This window comes from Mesocricetus auratus, unplaced genomic scaffold (genome assembly GCF_017639785.1).
Source record: "Mesocricetus auratus isolate SY011 unplaced genomic scaffold, BCM_Maur_2.0 Super-Scaffold_100001, whole genome shotgun sequence".
NCBI lineage: Eukaryota > Metazoa > Chordata > Mammalia > Rodentia > Cricetidae > Mesocricetus > Mesocricetus auratus.
Genome location: NW_024429187.1, coordinates 4,895,531 through 4,911,527, shown reverse-complemented (window position 1 = coordinate 4,911,527; position 15,997 = coordinate 4,895,531). Strand labels below are relative to the sequence as shown.

At 46.1% G+C, this 15,997-nt stretch overlaps 1 protein-coding gene across 1 annotated transcript in view; it reads left to right on the top strand.

Moving 5' to 3' along the window:
• Nucleotides 1–15,997, top strand: part of Grin2b (glutamate ionotropic receptor NMDA type subunit 2B) — a 435,636-nt gene that overhangs the window by 2,296 nt on the left and 417,343 nt on the right. The gene's annotated exons all lie outside the window — the stretch shown is intronic.

Sequence of the window (15,997 nt, the reverse complement as noted above, 5' to 3'; positions counted from 1 at the left end):
CAGGACCTGTATGCTTCCCTTACTAAAACAGCATTTTATTCACCCAGAGCTAACGTTAGATCTTGATGGGCATCTAGATATTTTTCTCCAAGCTGAGTCTTTTCCCTTGCCATCTTCATTTCTGTTGCCCTATCTCCTGACTTTACCTTTCCATGCTCTGCATAAATAAATAAATAAATAAATAAATAAATAAATAGAAAGAACAGTTGGGATTACGGTGGCTATTGCCCTGAAACCTACTTGGTGTCTAAAGAAGGGGTTGACACTAGGCCCACAGATCCCAGGAGGCCTATTGCAGAGAGGCAGGTGGAAAGGGGGAACTGGCTGGTCTTAGAACACCTGGATGCTGCAGGTTGAAGACTTCCAGCTGAAGCTTGAAAGGAAGGGATTCTGTCAATATTCTGCTTTTCATTTGTATCTTTTCCCTGTGAGCTATTATTTTTTGAGCTGTAAATTTCTCCTTCTGTCCACACGTCTATTTATACCCACACATCCTCCAAGCAAACTGTTACTTCCACACTCTGGCAAAATGGCTATCTTGCAGGGTTCTGAAGCTCCGGGCATGTGGAAGGGGTGCGGAGCCCGACACGTGAGTCTTTGTGTTAAACAAAGAGATGTGCTGCTTGCATGTGCTCATCTTGCAGCCTCAAAAACAGGACTGGTATTTTAATTTTTATCCTCTCATGCATTTTAGCAATATTTGAGATTGTTATTTATGTGAAATATATATGACATATCCAATGCATGTATAAAAATATAACAGTATGTGAAATGTGCCCAATCTGTTGGGCAGCATCTGAAAGAACAAATAGCAGGAGCAATGGGAATGGTTTAGCTAACAGCCCTTCTGCTGGCCACTCAGGCAAGCCAAGACTACTCTTGAGAAAATCAGACCGTCGCTTGCTTGACGGCCAAGATGGGGGTCTGGTTATTCCTTGCCTTTCTACACTGACCACATACCTCAAACCTCCAAAGATATTCTCAGGCAGGAATGGGGCTGGGAATAGGTCCTCAAAATTATGGAACTGAACCATGAGCATTCAATAGTCCTCCAAATACTACCCCCTCCACCCAAGTCATTTAAAAAACAATCACCCTTTAAACAATGTGGAAATACTAAGTGTTGTAGGGGAGTTAGTGGAAGGTCCTTGCCAGTCACTCCAGATGACTGTAGGCGACAGTTCTTTACTGTCCAGAAAGGATGGATAAGAGTGCCATCCAGATTTACTGTTCCCCTTCCCTAGCCCTCGTTCTCTGCGCTCTCCTTGCTGGAACACGGATCTGTAACCATGGTGTACTGCGAGGGAAAGTGTGGGACCCCAGTTTGAACCATGTTCTCACCATGTCTTCAAATAGCTGAGGTTATCAGGTGTGTGCTCACCTTAGAGACACCTGAGCCGGTTCCCTGTCTACGTCTCACCCTTCTAGTGGGAGGATGAACTCTTAATTCACTTCAAAATAGAACAGAGGAATTGGTGAGGATGTCAGCTCAATGTGCAGAGAGTTCATACACACAGATGGACAAAGATAGGTGGTCGCCCGTGACAGTGCTCTGCAACTGAGTAGGACCTGGGGAGGGTTCCTTGGTGATAAGATCAGTAGGGGCTTCAAGTAGGGTCTCAGCCAATTCATCCATCAAGCACGCTAATAAGATTAAGTCAAGTTCCAAGCTGTCATTAGTTGGCCCAGGGACTAGGCAAAGGCGAAGAGGTTAAAAGAGTAGAGTCTGAGGAAGAGAAGGCAGAGGGGTTGAGAAAGCTAGAAAGAAATGAGAAGTAATTCAACTGGAAAAGGCTTGTTAGGGGTCAGGGAAACACTGCCACAGGTGGTCTGAGGCTATTCTGAACTCAAAGCCATTTTGGGAACTCTGGTGAAGAAGCTGTGTGTCCTCTCATTGTGTCTTTGCGAGCAGGGACCATGTTGCTGTGACTCAGTGACGTTCTGGATCATTCTGGGGCGGTTGTTCTGGCCCTGTCTTCCCTTCCCATCACAAAGAGCTGAATGGGTTCTCCTTTGTCTTCTTGTCTTTTGCCGTCAACCTTGTGGTGGGTGACATGGGAGGTAGTGGGACCAATGGTGGGAAGAAGGACAAATTTAATCGCAATCGAATAGCCTGTGATTGGTAACTAAGGAAAAATTAATAGGAACTGATGAATTCTCAGGGATACATGGTTAAGGCTGTGGCTTTAATGGGAGGAGAACCTCATGTGGTTCTCTTCCTGTGTTCCAGGTATGGTGGTGTATGATGGGCCAGGGAAAGGAATGGTATGGCAGATGCCAGCGTGCAGGGAAAGAAGCAGGACGTGACACTGAATTGTCTGATTTATCTCTTGGTTCCAGCCCTAGGAAGCTTGCCCATCTGCAGATTCTTGCTTTGCTACTGGTCGTGTGTGATCTTTGTCAGGGGTGAATGTAGGCAGGGAGAATAAGTAAGGAGAGAAAATGACAGGCGAGGAGAGGGAGAGAGAGAGAGAATTCCTTTGCATTTAAAGGCTGGCTAGGAAGAGCGACTTCTTCAGGAGGGAGGGTGAACAGCAAGGGACCTTATCACCTTGCTTCTGTTTCATCTCCAGGAAGATGGCTTTAGAACTCTGGCCATTTTCTCAGACCTTCAGCTCCATTCAACTGAGCATGGGGAGGGGCAGTGGCCACCTTTGAGAGAAACACAGGGATAGAGGAGTGAGTGACAGTTGTTTGATGGGGAGGAGAAGGACTTACCTTTGCAGTGTCTTCCATGTCCTGTACGGCTATGATGAATCCCAGGGGCAGGGATTTTTTCCTTTAATTTCTTCTTCAAGAATCAAGGGAGGGTAACATCTTCGCTAGTATCGGCGAGCTACTGCAAACGTTTGGTTAATGCATGTGGGCTATGAAACACAGAAGAACACAGGGTAAAAGGACGTTGGATGTGAAGAACCCATGGCCTCAAATTAAACATTTAGATCCAGAGAAGAGAAGGAATCCAGCTCTGACCCGACCATTGTGTAGGTTTGAAGCAGGTGTTTCAAATGATGGGCCTTTTTCTTTAACAGTGAAGATAGGGAGTGACCTCCAGCCCGTTGCTGGTATCTTGGTGGGGGTCAAGAGTAGAGGCTGCAGAAGTTAGGGTCTCCTCTGTTCTCCTTGCCATTTTACATTCTCCTTAAGAATCACCTCCATTCAGTGAACTCCATTTTCAGTCTCTGCAACCCTGCCCTTGACTGGGTACTACTGCACTGTTCCCCTGTAAACAAATATGGATCGGAAGAGTTGATGGGGTAATGAATTGTTTATACTTATTAAAGTGCCTCTCCTCTTCATAACCATAGAAGAAGGCTCCAGGGAGAGAAGATTAGTGGTTGGATTGGCATTGTCTTCCAGGAAGCTGGAGATGGGAAGAGCAGAGTGCAGTCAGCAGAGGGAGCACGCAGAACTCAGAGGAGGTGGGTTTCTGAGGTCCAGATACCATTAGATGCAGTATTAGCTGTCTGTCTAGGACTGCTACCCCCACCTACTGGGCGGATGAACTTTTTGGGATTTGTAGACCCGAGAGATGTGTGTTCAGGGTCCTTTCTTATTTGCTTAGTGTTCTAGTGCCTTACTTCCATCTTGTCACTTCCTAGCCCTGTCAGCCGAGGCTGGCAGGGAAGAAAGCTAATGTTTACGATGTCTCCTTGTGGCGATTTCCATAGCGGCCCAAGCACAGTGCTTGTCTGCCCTTTCTGTGTTTTCCCAGCGTGCATTTGAGGTCTGAAGTCACCTTTCCCTTCTCTTAGTTACGTGCCCTCATTCCTCTTCTAAGAAGTTCACAAGCTCCTCAAGGGCAGGGAGAGATGTTTATTCATCTTGGAATCATTTGTACTCCAGAGATAGGCATATGACAGATACCTGGAAAACACCAGGAGAGTGCGTAGGGAGAACGTGCAGGGAGAGTGTGCACAGTATTTACCAGTCAATGATGCTAGCTGCTATTTTCCTGTTTGGTGGTATAGAATGGGGTGAGGGTTTTCTACGAGCGTGATCAAGAAGTGGGAGCTTAGCCGTCATCTACTTTGGCCTTATTTCGTAGATGAAGAAGCTGGGATCTGGGGAAGTGATTTTCCCAAGGTTACTGACTGCTAATACTCCCAGCAATACACCACTGATTGCAACAAGAGGTGGCGATTGTCTATGGATTTCTGATGTCTATATCATTACTTCTCTAACTTTATTGTATACAGGCGTCATGGGGGGTGCGGTTAAAATGCACATTCTGATTTGATAGGTCTGTGGGAGAGGCCAGATTCTCTGAGTTTATCATGTCAGGGTTCATGTTTGATTGGCTCAGGCCCACGCCATCTGTGCATCTGAACGCCATCATAGTTAATATTGCTGTCTCCATATTCCATTTTGTGGCCCTATAGCATCTTTTTCTATTTAATTAGAAAGCAACTATATGTTTAATTTTACCCGTTTCTTATACATTTTTGTTTTTAATTCTATCCATGTACACCCGTTTGACTCCTTTTTCATCATGTATGTTTTCTGATAATGGTTTTCTTTTCATTTTGTTCTGCTTCTTGTTTTATTTTTTTATTACCACCCATTTGTCTCTTCTCACTCACACTGCTGTTGACTTTTAATTTAATTCATGTTTATGGCTTTTGCTCTTATTCAGTTATTCAATAAACACTTGGTAAAAACCAATATTCATCAAGCTACGAAAAAGTTGTCTCTGAATACTCCCGCAGCAGATAACCTATATCCTGGAGGTCTAGAAGGACATGGTATGAGGAAACCATCGGTCGCTTAAGACCTTTAGAGGTGGGTGGGGATGGGATGAGGTGCAGAGGGGTCCATGGAGGGGTTGACAGTTGATTCTTTCTTGAAGGATAAACAGGAGTTTGGGAGGCGAGGAGGGAAAGGTTAATTTGAGGAGGATGCATTGGGGTAGGACCACTGGTGTAGACATTCATCCTCCTTGTCTTGCATCCCCGAAGACAAACACAGGAGTGTGCTGCTTCTTCAGTTATGAGGCTCTGTACAGTGACCAGGGTACAGTAAGAGCTGAGGCTCTCCAATTTCTGTTTTGGCGAGTCTATAGTTAATGAATCCTTACCCGACTTGTTAGACTTGAGTCTAGAATGAGCAAATGATGTAGTTTTCATTTTAGACCACTGGATTGCAACTAACTTTATTGATGGCCATTGCAAAGAAAGGGACAGCTGTTGGCTGATTTGTGTCCAAGGAGAGAGCTGGATCCCAGCCCAGGCCAGACTACTTGGAATGAAGGACCAGCTCAGCCCCATGCGTTTCTCGAGTAGTGAGGTAGAGTGTTGCACCATTCATCCACTAGCTGCTGTCTGAAACAGCACAGAAGGGCAACGAGAACAGAGGGTCCCGTTATTCCCAGGCAGCTCACAACACGTTTTAGTTGCCTTACTGGTGTAGCCTGATACTTCAGACATTTTCACTTCGTTTGATGCCTGGGTGTGGGAACTATGGGACACATTCTGGTCAACCCTTGATTAAACTGTAGCACGAGTGCTTTAAGCGAAGATGGATTTGAATGGATTGTTCCTTACATTATTTTTCATCTGTCTGTATTCCCCTTTATTCTCTCCTTTCTTACTCTCACCATATCTCTATACTTGGTGAAGTATATTCATGTTATTAGGAAAAGCTTATTATTAAGCTCGATCTGAAGATTTTTATTTTTATATTTGCAGTATTGGGGAATTGAACCTAGGACCTTGTGTAGGTTAGATAAGCACTTTAGCACTGAGCCACATCCCCTACTTTCCCACCCATTAAAAAACCCACCTTTTTAAGACCATGTACTTTGGCTGGCCTTGGAATTCATTTTGTAGCCTACAGTAGCTTTGAACTCATGATCTTCCCACTTTAACACCCTGAATGGCTAGGATTACAGGCAGTTACCACCAGAACTAGCTTTCAGTTTGGAGATTTTTAAAAGGTCCACTGCATATAAAAAGTGCTGTAGGAATAAAGATGAATGGCCTGACTTACCAGGGCATGCATTCTAAGATGGCTGGAGGCTCAGGGCAATAGAAGCAGAGCATTAGAGCTTCCCTGGTCAGGGGAGAGTGGAGCAGAGTGGAGTCTAGGCTGGGCCTGTGGAACGGCAGACCTGGAAGGAGAGAGAAGAGATGGGTCTTGTCCTTCCTTAGGCATGGGTTTTAAGGGAGAGGGCATTGCCAAGGATGGAGTCACAGGGACAATGTGTGTCTTATCCCTTTACCTGGCCCTTTCCCTCTGGGTCTCTGTTCACTGCCTCACTAGGGCTGCGGATTCATAATCTATTCCCTTTTTATCAGAAAGAAGCACCAAGTTTCAAGTTCTCATTTGACTTCATGTAGGTTTGCTCATGATTTCAACTGGTTGCATTATCTTAGGAAACTAGGTTTTGTTCCTTTTGAGTTGTGGGACTGGGTAAATAATGTTGTTTAAAAGCACTGTATTAGGAGCAAAATGGGGAGGACCATTCCTGTGGTTTGCATGGTGTGTTTAATCCCTCTTCCCATAGCTCATTCTCCTCGCTGTCTGATGCCATGGTCTGCTCACACACGTATAACACCTGGTTAGAGATTGGCACATACTCACACCCCTCCCCCTCCCCACCTCACATACTTGTGTACACAGCAGCTTCTGCAGTGACTTACCTACCCCTAACAGTGGCCCAAACACCAAACACGCCAAATGTGAAATGCATTAAATGATGAAAGTCATATACAGTGCTGTATACGGTGTGTGTGTGTGTGTGTGTGTGTGTGTGTGTGTGTGTGCATGCATGCTGGAGGGGTGACACACACATGATGCTGTCACTCACCCTGAATTTGTTTTATCTCCCTCCCCCCAAACCAATTACCATTTTAAAACATAAAAGTGGTCCTAAGACTAGCAGCAAGGGGGAAAGCCATGGGTCTGCCCATGGAATCTTAATTTTGTGCTTCAGAGTTTGGGCAGTTCTTCTCCACCAGTCACCTTGGAACGGGTGTCCCTGGAGTTAGCCAGTGACGGACACTCAATGTAGCACACACCATCAGAACTCAGGGCTCCCTCCTGTAAGTCAGGAATATCTTTAAGGTTCGGTTTCCAGCAGACGGTGGAGGACGGTCTTGGGAGTTAGAAGCTTACGTTGGTATCTGTGGTGCTCTTTGCTTCAAGACTGTGCAAAGCTTTGCCTTTGGGCCTTGGTCTTCTCCCTCAGTCACAGAGGCAATGGGGCAGCACAGCTCTCCTTAACCTCGGTTCAGAGGCAGAGCTTACAAGGAAACAGTTGTGAAAGCTAAACATTTAAAAAGAAAGGATGCTCACACACAGGTCCAGCCCTAAGCTGTTAAATTAAAACTCTCAGAAAGGGGTTTTGAAGATGGCTCCGCCACTAAAGTCTGAGACCCTGAGCTTGTGCCCCAGGACTCAAGTAAAAAACAAAACAAAACAAAACAAAAAAACAAAACAAAGCTGGATGTTTCAGCATGGGCCTGTAATCCCAGCACTTGGGGAGACACAGACAAGTGCAGTCTTGGGCTCACTGGCCAGCCAGTCAAGCCTGCTTGGTCAAAGTCATTGGAAGACCCTGCCTTGAAATACAGGGTGAACCATGTATGAACGACAAATGATGTCTGGAATTCTCTCATCTTCATGTGCACCCAAGAGCAAACACACACACACACACACACACACACACACACACATACACACACACACACACTCACACACACACTCACACACACACATACACACACACACACTCACACACACACACATACACACACACATACTCACACACACACACACACACACACACTCAGGAAGAGAATTCAAGCCATGGTCATTTTTAAAAGTCTCTTAGGCAAGCCTAATGTGTGGCTATTTTATTTTATATGAAGTCTCACTGTGTAGCCCAAGATGGTCTCACTCCCTGTACAGCCTAGACTGGCCTCAGACTTGTGATATGCCTGCCTTCTAAGTGCTGTCTTATTACTAGTCTATGTGAGAGTTCAGATTTGATGACTGACATGGCAAGTCTTATTTCTCATCATGACACAATCCAGCATTCTGACTTTACAGGGACACCCTGTTGTGTGACCGGGAGAATGTCCCTGAGCCTGGGATCCGAAGGGATTTAGTATACTGAGTACACACAGTGGGTGAAGTCTTGGTTGAATTAAGCTCAGTGCCCCATTGCCCACGTGACTGAGATCTCCCAGTGTTGGCACAGGCCTGGTGCTCAAAGTTAGGAAACACAGGGCAAATGCTTTTGCTGACACCCGGGACAGGTGTGGCTATGAAGTAGGGCGAGCAGTCTTAGCTTCTGCCAGTGTCCTCTGCTCCACTTAGCTGGTATTTAGGGTGCCCCATTTCTTGTTTCAGAGAGAAAGCCTCATTCCACTCCTTTGTACCACTGTAAATGCAGGAAAACTATTAATAAATGGGGCTGGATAAGCAGCCCCTGATTGACTGGTGAAGGCCGTGAATGGTGCAATTATCCTGGAGCAGTTGGGATTCACTAGGCCCTGTTGCCCTCCCTCCCTGTGCCTGAAGTGGGATATTAAAGGCATGGGGGGAAGGCCGAGGGTAGGAGGCATTAAGGCGTCACTCTTCTCTGACTGTAACTTTAATCACCGATTATTAGGCTGGCTGGGCTAATAGTTTTCCCCCATCCTTCCTTTTCAGCTTCCTCCCTTCCCTGTTTTAAAATAAATGTAAACCTAAATGTACAGTGGCAAGAACAGAACCCAGATTTATGGGTCTGCTCTCTTTTCAAAGACACACCATTGTTCTCTTTTGGACATCTGCTAATAGCCACTGGGGATGAGAGAAGAAAGATGGGGATGCTAGTGGTGTTCAGTGGGCGCTAAATATTTAGGGGAAAAGCAGTCAAAGGCTGAATTTCAAAATATCTGCTGGGTGGCCTTTTGTAGGCAGACATTCTGAGCTTGAAGTCACCATAGCCGTAGCCCTGGAATTAGCTACCATGTAGTTCTGGTCTCCTCCCTATGGATTCTGTAGGGCCAAAGTGAATGACTCATGCTTTGTGCCTCTTGTCACCTTATTGCAGACCCCAGGGTTGTTTGCAACTTTCAGAGGAGTGGAGAAACTATCAGGCCTTTGAAGATTTCATTCCAGTGTGGATCATGGCTTTTTCCAAGACAGGGTTCAGAAAAAAATTTACCCTGGGCAAACACAAGTACACATTTGTGAGATCCTTTGGATTGTATGGACCTTGTGTGTTTAAAGGAAGGAACATTTAGAGCTGATATGGAGAAGTGGAATTCATTTTGTTTGTGAGTTTGTCAGCCCCCCCCCCCACATGATGACAGAGGATTCATGGTCAATGTTTCTTTGTGTCCTTGGTTCTCAGTACAGCGATAGTTGTACATGGCTAACACTTGGAAAATGTTGGTAAAGATGGCATTGATGATGAAGGTGCCATGTCGACACCTGTTATGTGCTTTGGGTAAGATCAGCTGAAGCTGAGTGTACAAAATCAAGCTTAAATATAGCTTAGACTGAAGGAATGAAACACCCCCGCCCCCAGCACCCCACTTCACTGGGATGTAGTCCACATGTATTCAACGGATGTGGCAACTCCTTCAACTGTGTTCTTTAAATCCTTCCTTCAAGTCTATCTCACACGGACTGTCCACCATGAAGCCTTGCTTGGTCTCCCTCAATGGAAATAAGCTCTGTTGGTTGCTTGTCCTCAGACTCCTTTCCTAGCTCTGGGGACAAACTTCTTCAGGGGTTTTCAATACTGTCCCCTGACATTGTCACCTTTTCCACCCCTGGGGTTTCTGGGATCTATTCGGTCATTGTTGATCAAGCTTACAACCTCTCCTCCTTATCATATAGCTGTTTAGAGGATTCTTTGATTTCATGGTGAAGGCTGGCACTGTGGTTCACAAATGATCTTTCAGTGACCATAGCAAAGAACCTATGCTAGTGACGGAGCTTGCGATGTGATTGAGACAGACATTAGAGGAAAGGACCGAGAAGGTTCTGGAATTAGGTAGCCACAAATGGTAGGGTGTTTATAGAGGAATGGCGGCTTGAGAATGCTGAGAATTACACTGCCCAAATATGACAGTCACACCAAGGTCTTTCCATGTCTTCTCTTGAGATAGCTCCCCATGGAGATGGGGTCTTGAGTTGGCCATGTCATTACGTGCCTATGACGTTAAGAGTTTTGTTGACTTGGCTTATCTCATTTAATCCTTGTTCTAAGGCCAATGTTATTATTTCATTTTCTACTTTCTTAGACAAACAGAGTGAGGATTAGAGAGCTAGATGATATCCAACTGTAAGTTGCAGCCAGATTTCCAAATTATGTCTTCTGAGTTTAACTAACCCCTGGCACTTAAATTACAGGGAGCTTCTGCTGTGTAGTGATTCAGGATAATGTGGTACATAGAGGAGCGCATTAACATGATAGACTCTGTATGTGTGCTTGTGTGTCTCTGTGTGTTAGTTCACACTCTGACTGTGGAGGGCAGAGTGTCATAGTCATTCTCCACCTTATTTTTAAGGCAGGGTCTCTCACTAACCCTGGGGCTCACTGACTTAGCTACCCAGCAAATGCTAGGATCCTATAGTCTCCATCCCTAATTGGAGTGTTATTACAGGTTTTGTATGGGTGCTGGGGATTTGAACTCAGGTCCCTGTACCTGAGAGGCAAGTCCATAGCCAAGCTATCTCCTTAACCCCTAATGTGATAGAATTCGACATTCAGCTGAAGAAAATTTCTTTTAGGATTTCTCTCTTTGGGCTTTGCTCCTGGCAAAAGGAAAAGTTGTTTTTAAAAAGGAGAACAAGAATTCCTACAAAACAACCAGTTTCTGGACCGCAGTTTGATTTGGTAAGGATGAAAATGAGACATTCATGATGTGGTCAGTCAGTGCCTTCTTCTTTCATATGTAGATCGGGTTGGGCAGGCCGTTTCTAGTCTCTCTCTGTTCTGTAAATACACTCTATTCTGAACTTGAAGTTTCTCCAGCACAGTGTCCCCTCCTTCCCCTGCTCCTTTAACCACGGACATCCTACAGAGCGCCCATTTTAACGTGTAGCTTTTACTCTGCAGTCCCTGTTAAACGTCTAACCTGAGTGGGGCTTAAAGTTAGAACCAGAGAACCACAGCCAGGGATATCGCGTCCATGTTGGGTTCTGTCACAAGTGTAAATGCTATTATTGAGACCAGGTCCCACTGGGTCCCCACCAGGCTGGTCTGTGTGATTCTGGCAAGCTTTGCAACCTCAGAGAACTTACTTCTGTGTCTGGGAAATGACATCTTTAGGGCATGAACTTGTGTTGTAGATCAAATGAGAAAAATGTAAAAACCCCTTCAAACCGTAGGCTCGGTATCTATACGTGCGATGTCATTACTAAGAACTGTGTCCTTCCCTGGGGTTTCAATGCATCCCTGTGGTATGTCCACTCTCAGTGGGCAAGGGGATAGAACACATTTAGTGGGGAAGACAGACAACACTGGGGAAGTAACTGACACTCTGAACGCAGAGCCACGACACCCAGGCTTTGTGACCCGAGCTTCCTAATCTTTGGTTGGTGTCTACTTCCTTGGTTCTCTTTCACAGTATTTATCTAGAAAACTAGATAAATGCTGTCAGAAAGGACAGCAAGACTAATCTTTCCAGCTTCAAGTATGGGACGTTTCCCCCTAGGCTTATCTTTCATCGTGACACAAGCATAGGGACGGGAGTGGTGACTGAAGTCGAGGGTGGTCTGAAAGGTTTGTCTCTGTGTGAGGTGTCCTCCCATCTCATCTCCTGAGGCCCAATCCATCCTCATCACCTGCCTTCCAGGACCCTCTGCTCCAGGTCATCCTGCCCCACCCCCATGCCGCAGCTGAAGGTTACCATTCCAGATAAAAGATACCAGGGCTGGCCTAGAGATGTAGCTCGGCAGATAAAGGCATTTGCTGCCAAACCTGGTGACCCGAGTCCAAACCCCAGGACCTGCATGGAGGAAGGAGAGAGCTTATTCTAGCAAGCAGTCCCCTGACGTCCACATGCATGAGGCCCCGCATTATGCACAGATAAATAGAAAAATTTAAAATGTAAATTAAAGTTAGAAAGATATAAAGGGTTAGGAACTAGGTAATGATCATTTTACCTCTTCATGCTTTCCTTTATGTTACAAAATTTCTACAATACAGGATTGTTATTTTCATATTCAGAAAAGATAATTAGGAAGTAAAAATAATTATTTTAGCAGCAAAATAAAGGCAAAACAGCAAAAATCTGTCTTCACAGGGCAAGGGCAAAAAATATGCTATTGTCAATTTCTTAGAATCGTGTCTGGGAGCTGATGAGATGGTTCGGAGGGTAAAGGCCGTCGCTGCTAAGCCTGACGTGTTCGGTTCCACCCTTACGATCCATAAGGCAGAAGGACAGGGCTGACCTCACACAGTTGTTCTTTGACAAATTAAATAAATAAAACATTAAAAATTTAAAAAGGAAATTAATTGAGAATTGGTTACTGATATATAATGATGCCTCTCTGTGTATCTGTGTGTGTGCATGTGTGTCTGTGTGTGTGTGATGGTAATTTGGATTCTAGTTTGAGCTAGGGAACAAAAAAAAGCAATTAAATATTAGAGAACATTTTTAAACATTCATTACAGAGAAAAGAATAAAAACCTCAGGTCTTAATGACAGATGCTAAAACGTCTCAGCAAAGAAATGGTCATGGCAGGACCAAAGGAAGTCACTGGAGAATATTGCACAGGACAGAAAAAAACCATATCCAAAGACCAGCTTGTCTTCTTTCTGCAGGGAGGTGGTGACTGGCAGTTACGGAATCATTAGCATAAATGGCTGCTTGAGAATCTGTGGAGCCAAACGGTCAGCTACCAACACCTTCACCCAGGGCACCGTGCCCATCAAAATGTGGTTTAAAGGACAAGACCCTGATGGGCCCAAGGCTCTGCAAGGATGGGTTTGGTGGGCTGCAGGACTGACCTTTGTAATTAAGGGAAAGCAAGGGCAGTTAGGTCTGGCTTCCCGAGCTACCTCTTCAACAGGGACAACGGGGTGTGGGGGCGGGGGAGTTAAGTAGTTGAGGCTTAAAATGCTGTGAGTGACACCCTGGGCACCTAGTTATAGATTGGGTCTTATCCCAGGGTGATAGGCATTGGAGCCCGACCCCTCCTAATGTCCTCAGTGACTGGTGCTGGCTAAAGCACTGTGCTCTCTCTGAAGGCTGAGCCCCCAGGACAGGGCGGGGTGTTCTGTTAGCCAGCTGCATAACCACAGGGTATGGGAACATCTTAGTATACAGCCTGTATGGGCTACTCCACACCCCCCAATCCTACCCCACTCTGTCTTTGGCTCCTCAATTCTACCATTCCTTCCCAGTCACACATCCAGTTGATCTGCAATTCCTAAAATGAATGTTCTGGATTCTTTTCCAGAAAATGCCACTTTCAAACCAGGCTCAGAAATTTCTCCAGTTAGAATGCTAAGAGACTTAGATCCTTGGTGCCGGTGTGTCAAGTGTGGTTAACGGGTGCCCAGAGCACACCTGGTAGCTCTGCTTCTGGTTCTGTGGGTTGAGAAAGTGAGGGGGTATTGAGGGATAGTCTTCCTTAGGACCTGATGGGGATGTCCTTCTCACAACTTTTTTCTTTTAAATAGAATGAAGCAGGCTTGTGGGTTCCTTTATGGAATGCATATGAGGATGGGTGGCTTTGTCGGGGTTGGGTGTTGGGGCTCCATGGTGACCTTCCAAGAGCTGATGGGCAAGACTGAGACTCAGGCAGAAATATCTAGAGAAGGAGGCATACAGTGAAGGATGGAGGGGAAGCCCGCAGAGCAGCACGGAGCACTGGGAGAAAGGATCCTGAAAGGGGCTGGTGTGATTCAGATAATACAGGAATAAACAGAATATCGGCTTTCCTTTTTTTCTTTCTGGTGTTAAGTGTGCATCTTAACGGACTTTGTGTTTCTTGCCTGAGGCCTTGACAGCACGTTCTTATCACAGATGAAGAAATTCACTCACTGTTGGGATCCCGGAGAGAGGGATTTAAAATTTTTCGATAGGCTCTTCTTTCCCTCCCCAAACTGGATATACAGTGAAGACACCTTTGGGATCCCAGCTGCCTTCTCACAGTGGGAGATGATATGACTCTCTTCTGCTAGGCCAGGCTGCCTTCCCAGGACAGTTCCACTCCACATCTGCAGGCTGGGACAGCTGCAGCTTTTACAGTAAGGTAAACCTGGAATCTTAGAAGCTGAGGTCTGGAAGGCAAGACAGATACTGTACCACTCCCCAAAGAGAGCATCCTTAGGAGACAGGAGCAGGGATTTGATGCCAAAGGGACTTGAGATTGGAGTCTTAGATCTGCTTTATTTGCCTATGAGTGACATTGGGTGGGGCACCTGGTTCTTTGGCTTAAAAGCAGGTTAGGTGAAGGTTAGTTGGGGTCAAGGGAGGTGAAGCACCTGGAACTTAGCTCTGTTCCCTCTCCTGTCCACTTCCCCTGAGCAATGCTGCTGGGTTCTCAGCAGGGCAGGGATAATGGTCTCGAAGGGTGTTCTGAATTTTCTTTTCTTCATGTAAACACGCGTTCTTGCTGATGACAGAGATGGCAAAGGTTCAGAACTCTGTTGTGTCAGGTGACGATGGGGGTATCTTGGAATGGGAGGGGGCTTGCAGAGAGACTCAGTGTCTTGACGTCTTGAATTACCAGACAGTGCTGGAAATAAGGAAACCAGTTTAGGATGTTAGGGTCTTTTTTTTCCCCCTTTTGTGGTGAGGTGGAGAAATTAGGGAAGGGGAGAAAAATGTAAGAGCAAGGGAGAGGTAGGAAAGGCAGAGGGCGACTGAGCTGCCCTAGACATCTGGAGGAGACCCAGGTGGGTAGAAGGCCTGGCCAGCTGTGCTCCCCAGGGAGGGGCCATGTTGCTTCCCTACCGCTCAGCCCCCGCCTAGCAGAGACAACTCAGTGGCAGTATTGGCACACTTCTGGGGGAGAGTCAGAATGCGACAGCTGCTCTGCCACCCAGGGAAGTTCGGTCTGGACTCCAGGGAGTTTTTGCAACCTCTTTGTGGAGGTCAGCCAGCCTGCCTGCTGCCAGCCCCTCCCGGGCTGGCTTGGGTGTTACTGTTACTGGGACAATCCAGGGCAGTCCTCTTCAGAGTAGACACTTGCTATGTGTAAATCCTTTTGTCTTTCTTCTGCCTGTAAATGGTGGCAAACAGACATTTTAAAAAATCATCAAGAGGAGGGGAGAAGGGAGTGGGGAGGAGAACATGAGGGATCAGGAAGGTGGAGTTGGGGGGAGAGCAGAGAAGGAGAGCAAGGAAAGAGACACCTTGATAGCGGGAGCCGTTATGGGCTTAACCAGAAATCTGGCACTAGGGAAATCTCCAGGGATCCACAAGGATGACCCCAACTAAGAATCTAAGCAATAGTGGAGAGACTACCTTAAATGTACCTACCCTAGAATGAGATTGATGACTACCTTAGATGCCATCCTGGAGCCTTCATCCAGTAGCTGATGGAAGCAGAAGCAGACATCTAAAGCTCAACACTGAGCTTGGAATCCAGTTGTAGAGAGGGAGGAATGATGAGCAAAAGGGTGAAGACCATGCTGGGGAAACCCACAGAAACAACTGACCTGAACAAGCAGGAGCTCACAGACTGACAGCTGGGGAACCAGCATAGGACCGAACCAGGCTCCCTGAATGTGGGTGTCAGTTGGGGGACTTGGACAGTCTATGGCACCTCTGGCAGTGGAGCTGAGAGACACTTAAGAAAGTGCTCAACATCCCTAGCCATCAGAGAAATGCAAATCAAAACAACTCTGAGATACCATCTTACTCCTGTCAGAATGGCTAAAATCAAAAACTCCAATGACCGTTTTTTTGCTGGAGAGGATGTGGAGAAAGGGGAACACTCCTCCACCACAGGTGGGAGTGCCAACTTGTACAGCCACTTTGGAAATCAGTATGGAGATTCCTCAGGAAAATGGGAATCAGTCTACCACAAGACCCA